Here is an 8,426-nt window from a genome sequence, read left to right as displayed (position 1 = left end):
GTGAGACCCTGTCTCTAAAAAAGTGGAGGTAAAGCAACCAACTTACCAGCTGACACTCGAGAAATATAAATTCCTTCCCACTTAGCTCCTCCTACCACCCTGCATGGGAACCTCAAGAACAAGGCATCCCTGGGAATTACAGGGAATTCCCTCGAAGGTAAAACTTAGTTCCTCTATGAATGGTGAGTGGAGAGGGAAAGATTTCTTCTCTTTTCATTCCTCTATCTCAACACCCTCTATGCCACTCACACTATAACACCTGTCATCCTTTGGAGGCTATAGATTGTTTTGATAATGAAACATACCACAGAAAGAATATTTAAAATGATATACACATTGTGATTCCATTCAAAAGCAATGCCTCCCACTTTTGAGTCCATCTCTGCCCTGCATTTAATACTGATCTGAACTATTCTCTAAAGGAAAAATGATCCCAAACAGGAATCATCAAGCGCTTTGGATAGGATCTAAATTTCCAAATACAGTCTGTTCACTTTTTCCCCAAAAATGAATAAATTCTGCTCATCTGTAATTGTGTCTGAGGAAAATTCTTGCTAACCTTGGCAAGTATAAAATGTTCTGATGCAAAATACTAATTTGCCAAGCTAAAATATGGCTTTAGAATCACACAGCACATGGCACATGAACTCCACCTTGATTTTAATTTAATTGAAAGTGCCTTTCAATTAGGGTTGAGAAGTACTTCAATTTTCTGGAATATTAACTAAGATTTATTCCTTTGGGAAAGTCATTCATCCAACCCACCCAAATAAAAATGGCTAAACAATGGTGTCTTTCTCCATTTGTAGGAGGCATCAAAAAACTTACGGGAGGCATCACTCCAGACAAAGTAAGATGCTGTATTATCCCACCATGGGAATGCCATCTTGATAATGTAAGCTGATACAGTCAGCTGTACTGGGAGGCGGGCTGAAAACGGTCAGTTAACCACTGCCAGGAAAATGTGGTTTGGCCTTCCTCACACCTTCTACACACGCCTCACCAGGTGGGAGCTCAGGAGGACCCTGGATGAGCTATACATTAAGGCTGAAGTCAGGCAATTGTTGGGCGGGAAGAGGGGCAAATGAGGGTCCCTCTCTGTCCCCTACTGGGGGATGGCAAGGTACCTTTAATGGGTCTGCAGGACCAGTCTCAGCTACAGAAAAAGTCCAGCTCAGTCCTAGCCCCACAGGTTTCCCACAAATGCCCTGGAAAGAGCCATGGAGTCTGGATGGGATGGCCACCTGAGGAATCCTCTCTCTTGCGGGAACTTGCTGTGGTGTGGTGGCAGTTACATAACCACACTCTTCTAACTCATAAAAGACTAAAAACTTAAGAGTCCTGACAAAATTATCTTCTAAACCCTACACTCAACCAACCCAGGGCACTCCAGGCACAGTGGGGAAACTTCTAGTTCAGCCCTCTCTGACAACCCTCGAAAAACTGCTCTAGCATCACTGTTTATCCATACTCTGCACAATGAGAATCTTTCCAGGGTCCCTGCTAGGGTCTGAATGTTTGTGTCTCCCCAAAATTCATATGTTAACGCCTAATCCTCAATATAATGGAATGAGGAGGTGGGGCCTCTGGGAGGTGATTAGGTCGTAAGGATAGAGCACTAATGAATAGGAGTAGTGCCCTTGCCTTTTCTTCATTAAAAGAGGCCCCTTCCCCAGGCATGGCGGCTCACACCTGTAATCCCAACACTTTGGGAGGCCAAGGTGGGCAGATCACCTGAGGTCAGGAATTTGAGACCAGCCTGGACAACATGTGAAACCCTATCTCTACTAAAAATACAAACATTAGCTGGGCATGGTGACACACGCCAGCTACTCAGGAGGCTCAGGCAGGAGAATGACTTGAACCCGGGAGGCAGAGGTTGCTGTTAGCCAAGATTACGCCATTGCACTCCAGCCTGGGCAACAAGAGCAAAACTCTGTCTCAAATAAATAAATAAAAATTTAAAAAAATTTAAAAACCAGGATTATCGTTCTGAAAATGGCAGTCCATCGTCCCAATGAGGACCAATTCCTGACTTAGTCAAAGTTTACAGAAGGATCAAGTAATGAAAAATGGAAGAATTACCAATAGTGCAAGTGCTTCGGGGCTAAGAGAATATCAGCTAGAGACCCCCAAAGCAGGGGAGGGGGACAGTCAGGCTTAGAGAATTTCCATGTTCAAAGCTACTTAATCCGTATGAAGGATGAACAATTGATCTGCTGCACAACTGCTAGCATTTTAAGTATTAACTTTAGGCCAGCACATGGTGGTTCATGCCTGTTATCCCAGCACTTTGGGAGTGTAATTGTGGAACTGCTTGGGAGGCCAAGGTGGGAGGATTGCTTAAGTTCTGAAGTTCAAGACCAGCTTGATCAAAGTAGTGAGACCCTGTCTCTACAAACAATAGAAAAACAGCCAGGCATGGTGGCATGCACCTGTAGTCCCAGCTACTCAAGAGGCTGAGACCAGAGGATCGCTTGAGCCCAGAAGTTTGAGACTGCAGTGAGCTATGATTGCACAACTGCACTCCAGCCTGGGTGACAGAGTGAGACTCTGTCTCAGAAAATAAATAAATAAATAAATAATTTAAAAACTGTTTACTTATCATTTGCATCTGTAATGAAGATGAAAGAAGGCTTTGGTTAATTTAAGAACAACCAACTTTGGGGGGAATACAACATGTACAAGGTGCTTCCATATCCACCTGATTTTACACAAGTTTTGAAACAGGTAGGTTTTGGTATCTCCATTTGTATAGATGAATGAACTAAGATTTTGTTTATGTGACAGACCAAGATCTCACAGAGAACTTGGCTGAGGTGCTAGGGTGCTTTGGTCACGTCATGGTTCTGCATAAAGGGGGCACTACAATATCTGTGTATTTGGCCTTGCCACCCCATCTGCTGCAATCAGGCATCAAAAACAACCACAAAGCCCCTGACCATATCTAAGAAAAAAAAGGGGGGGTTCAAAGCATAGTGGCCTTCCCCAATAAGTTCTACGGGTCTCTCCCCTTCCCTGGCATTCATGTCACACCCCCCTCAACCAGTTCATGCATGCTTCCAAGGCTTAGAAGAAAAAACCAACAAAAAAATCCAACCCCTCAAACCTACTCAAAAAAAGTTACATCACCTCATCCTCATACCCACCCTCTACCTGGTTAAGGACCCCCAGCAGCAGCATTCTGCCTCCACAGGGTACTTTCTCCAGTTGCATGGCCTATGCGAGGCACTCTGAGACTATCACCAAGATGGGAAATTCCAGTTACATGACTCTTTTTTCTCTCTGTTTCTTTCATTTCTTTCTTTCTTTTCTTTTCCTTTTTTTTTTTTTTTTTTTTTTTTTTTTTTGAGACAGAGTTCTCGCTCTATCACCAGGCTGGAGTGCAGTGGCTCCATCTTGGCTCACTGCACCCTCTGCCTCCCAGGTTCAAGCAATTCTCCTGCTTCAACCTCTCAAGTAGCTGGGATTACAGGCACCTGCCACCACACCTGGCTAATTTTTGTATTCTTTTAGTAGAGGCGGGTTTTCACCATGTTGGCCAGGCTGGTCTCAAAATCCTGACCTTGAGTGATCCACCTGCCTCAGCCTCCTAAAATACCAGGATTACAGGTGTGAGCCACCGCGCCTGGTCCAGTTACATGTCTCTTGATCCTACTCAAACTTGTCCCTACAAGGACTGGTAGCCCTGGTGCTGTAGATGGGAGACAAGGGCACAAAAGGGAAAAAGAGGCGAGGGCAGCCTGAGTATGTTCTCAGTCTCTCTCCCTCATGCTCTGTTTTCTCCAGCCCCTCCTCAATCTCAGAATCCACCTCAACAGGAAAAAGGAACCAAGCCCTGGAGAAAGTACATTCTGTTTTATTGTAGAAAGAAAAGAGACTCGATCCTTTTCTCTTCTGGCACTCAACTTTCAAGAAAATGGGGCAAATGACAGAAATTAAGTTTATACTGGGGATTTTAGTTTTCTAAAAAACCAGCCTCCAGAGTCTGCCCTGCAGGAGTTCCACAATTACAGTTCCATAATCCTATAAAATCACAACTCATATCTATGCTAATATTATGCTGAGACGACCACAAAATCCTGAGCTGTCATTGGAAGGACAACAGCACATTCACCACCAGTCAACTTACCAAGGCAAGACGGCAGAATAGCTAACCAGGGGTTACAACTTAGAAACACTTTCATTAACAACATTAACAATGGGTGAAATACATTTTTAAAACTTAAATTTAAATATCAGGTGTTATGTTACTTGAAGTATCCCATTTCTTTAATACTCTAATCAAATACTATAGACAAACTCAGTAACTTTCTCTCTGAGCAAAATGGTAGATTTTCCTTTTAGAACAGAGGTGATTTTCCCGGGCGCGGTGACTCACGCCTGTAATCCCAGCACTTTGGGAGGCCGAGGCGGGTGGATCACAAGGTCAGAATATCGAGACCATCCTGGCTAACACGGTGAAACCCCGCTTCTACCAAAAATACAAAAAATTAGCTGGGCACGGTGGTGAGTGCCTGTAGTCCCAGTTATTCGGGAGGCTGAGGCAGGAGAATGGCGTGAATCCGGGAGGCGGAGCTTGTAGTGAGCTGAGACAGCGCCACTGCACTCCGGCCTGGGAGAGAGGGAGGCTCCATCTCAAATAAATAAATAAATAAATACATAAATAGAAGAGAGATGGTTTTAACTTTCCTAAATATACTCATGAAAAATGTGTTTGAAGGGAAAATGTCCAAAATGTGAACAGTAGTGTTACATGTTCATACAGGGGATTATTTTACAAAGTAAGATACACACGTATATGGATTACCTTAACTCCCATCATGATCCATGGTAACATTCTTCCCTGAGGCCTAAGCCACCCAAAGTGCTGCTGGGTGAGGCTCATGCCAGTGAGACAATCTGAAGTTGAAGTTGTTCCTTTATTTTTAGCTTTACAGAAATTCTGCTTTTGGGTGTTGAGTATGCACAGTACAAAGAAAATGGTGGGCCAGGCGCAATGGCTCATGCCTGTAATCCCAGCACTTTGGGAGGCCAAGGCAGATGGATCACAAGGTCAAGAGATCGAGACCATCCTGGCTAACACAGTGAAACCCCATCTCTACTAAAAATACAAAAAATTAGCCGGGCATGGTAGTGGGCACCTGTAGTCCCAGCTACTTGGGAGGCTGAGGCAGGAGAATGGTGTGAAGCCGGGAAGCGGAGCTTGCAGTGAGCTGAGATCACGCCACTGCGTTCCAGCCTGAGTGACAGAGCGAGACTCTGTTTCAAAAAAACATTTTACAAAGGTGCATTTTGCTACCCAAACTTACTGAAATTGTTGAAGCTCATCAGGATACTAATCAATTACTCCAAACTTCCAATAGCTGACACAGAATCCCTGATTAACAATCTAAGCAGTGAGTACTATGTTTCTCAAGATCAAAAACAATCATTCCAAAAGCTAATTCAAGATAGAGCACCAATTCTACTGGTGCTGAGTTGTGTATAAAACTAAAGACTGGAACTAAACAGTCTATCCGTGGTCTTCAGAAGTAAGTTTTTAGCATGCTCTTGTTTCAACTGTTAAAATCCCTCAACACAACCTCCATCCAAATTCAATTTCATCTTCATCTGAAACATTTCTCATTACCTTAATAAGCAGAGGCTGGTAATAACCATGATACAAATCTGGGACATGGGTGTTTTAACAGCTCACCAAATCTGTAATGGTTATTGTTTAGATTATTGTAATTATCTAGACAATAATTATAATGACTAGAAAGTCCAAAGTGTTTACATTTTTGGAAGTAATACTCGATGTTAGTTCTATAAGAAAATATTTAAACTTATAGAAATAAATCCAGTGGATTCATTCTCCCCTCATTTGATAACGAAGCTAAGACAACCTACTTCACTTTATTAGCCTGAGGTCCTGAGGCTACTGAGTCAGAATAAGGCACTTATGAAAGTGAAATAACTTCAAACTCCGCAGGCAGGAAGTGGTGCCAACTGTCATGCCAAAACTATGAGACAATGAGTATTTCAAAATGTTTGTCCCATCTCAAAGCCCAGTTATTCCTCTCATCCTAGCATCTCAGCATCCCAAAAAGAAAGTGAAATGAACTCTCCAGCAGAGTCTGTTAAGTAAAGGACTGGGAGACAGGCAGCATTACTTTTGTTGTCCCTGGTCCAGGACTATTTTGTTGGTGCTGTCCAAGATAATTGCAGGAAACTTGGTGTGCCTCCACTCAAAGGAGAAGATGTCCTTTAAGGAAAGGACCAGGCTGGGTGTGGTGGCTCATGCCTGTAATCCCAGCACTTTGGGAGGCCAAGGCAGGTGAATCACTTAAGGTCAGGAGTTGGAGACCAGCCTGGCCAACATGGCGAAACCCTGTCTCCACTAAAAATACAAAAATTAGCTGGGTGTGGTGGTGGTGGGAGCCTGTAATCCCAGGAACCCGGGAGGCTGATGCAGGAGAATCGCTGGAACCCAGGAAGGGGAGGTTGCAGTGAGCTGAGATCACATCATTGCATCCAGCCTGGGCAACAAGAGTGAAACTTTGTCTCAAAAAAAAAAAAAAAAAAAGAAAGAAAGAAAGAAAAAGAAAGGTCCAAGGATCAAAACTGGGGAGGAGACAGCTGGCAGCGGAGCATTGCTTGAAACACTCTTTAGGCCAAGTCTTTATGTTTAAAGAAACAGAGTAAACTCCTTACTGGATACACTTCATTTCTAGACATGTTATTATGAAATTGTATTCATGAATGTTGGGGAAGCTGTCAGACTGGAAGAAAGAGAAGTTTAGTTAAATTTAAATTAAGAACATTTCCAGAAAGACAAGTGTGATGCTTAAACGAACTCTAATCAGAACAAAAGACAAGGAAGCAAATTCCCTGGGATCCCAATGGTGAGAGGAGTTTGTACTCATGCAGTCTCCAGGAGCCTGTGAAACGTGAATTGAGATAGAAGAGCGCTTCCTGGGAGACAGGGGCTTGTTCACAGATTCCAAGATGCAGAACAGAGAGAGGCGTATAGACTTATGAGTAGGTGAAGTTTCTTTTCAAAGAGAAATATTATACATTTAGGAAGTCTTCCCAAATCACCTGAGCTGCATTTAAAACTGCTACAGGGAAGGGCAGTGATATGTCAAAGTCTGATCTGACCACGCAGCCTATCAGAGCCAAAACCCTGCTAAGCTACACGGGAAACTGGCTTTCCTGGGTCTAGAGGGGGAATCCACCATCTCTCTAAACAAGTCACCTTCCAGACGCCCTCTTTGTGGGTCGGGAGGGATCCCTCGGGCTGGTGAGCGCCTGGCATCCGGGTTGGAGAGCTCGGCAGCCCGGCTGCACTCCGTCTCGCCCTTTGCCTTCAGTCCTCACCCAGCTACCAGCGCCACAGCTCCCTGCTGCGGGATTCCGGCTCTCCCGGGCCCCGTTTTACTCCCCTCCCATCCACTCCGTTTCTCTGGGATTTCTCGGGGCCAGCAGTGTCTCCTTGCTCTGGCCCTTGCGGGCGCGCCTCTACGGACATTACAGGCACGGCTTGCCCAGTGCTCTCCCCCATGGTCTGCTCCTCCCATACCCCAGAGTGTCCCCAAGAAGGGCCCACAGAGACGCAAACTCCGGCTTTATCCCGGATAAGATACCACATTCTAACTGCTGAGGTCCCAGCCTCAGGTCGAACTGGCTCAGCTCGGACCCGGACCGCGTTCTTCCTCCCAGGGCAGAAGAGGCTGCAGGCTCCTCCTGCATCATCTCCCGAGTTCAGCTCCCTGGACCCTATTCCGAAAGACTCCGGCTGGGGCCGGGGCCGGGTCCTTCCTGACTTCAGTCTCTCTGAAAAGTTTAGGACTTGCGAAAATGCCCCCGGCTCTGCCACCCAAAAGGCAGGACCCACGCCTTCCTTGCGAGCTAGAAGGAACGGCTGCACCTCTCAGTGCTCCCGGGGCAGGAGACGCGGCCACGACCACATTTGATTTCACTGCTTTTCCTGAAAAGGACACACACAACCCAGCTCTGTGTGTATGCAAGGGGAAGCGGAGTCCTGCGTTTATTTTTTAAAGCATATATAAGTGATAAGCATCGAACAAAGTAGCCAAAGGCTTGGCCCTCCCACAAACCTAGGAATTCAAATCCACATGGCCACAGCCCCTCCACCCGGGCCCTCTCCCAGCACACGCTCCGCTCGACAAGGGCCACAAAAAGCCCTTTAAAAGCCCGCGGTGCTTCCGAGGACTCCCAGATCTCCAGTCCTTCCTCGACCACCCCTTCCTCACACCCGAGGACACTCCAGCCCCGCCCCAGCTTGGACACCCACCTCTGGGCTCCGGCTCCCGGAGGCGCAGTTCTGGGGCTCTGCTCCAGCGCCGCGCGGCCGCTGCCTCCCGCTCTAGGGGTCCAGGAGACTCCGGGGAAGGGGAGCGGCAGCCCCGTGCTGGGGCCAG

General features: G+C 46.1%; 1 protein-coding gene across 2 annotated transcripts in view; it reads right to left on the bottom strand.

Annotated features, from left to right (window-relative positions):
* The window catches only part of AKAP2 (A kinase (PRKA) anchor protein 2), a 128,830-nt gene extending 120,404 nt beyond the window's left edge, over positions 1-8,426 (bottom strand). For both annotated transcript variants that reach the window (XM_011954593.1, XM_011954594.1), the window contains exon 1: positions 8,300-8,426. The gene's annotated coding sequence lies outside the window, so the exon portion shown is untranslated. The remainder of the gene's footprint in view (positions 1-8,299) is intronic.

Source organism: Colobus angolensis, unplaced genomic scaffold, assembly GCF_000951035.1.
Source record: "Colobus angolensis palliatus isolate OR3802 unplaced genomic scaffold, Cang.pa_1.0 Scaffold386, whole genome shotgun sequence".
Lineage (NCBI taxonomy): Eukaryota > Metazoa > Chordata > Mammalia > Primates > Cercopithecidae > Colobus > Colobus angolensis.
This window is presented reverse-complemented; position numbering and strand designations above follow the sequence as displayed.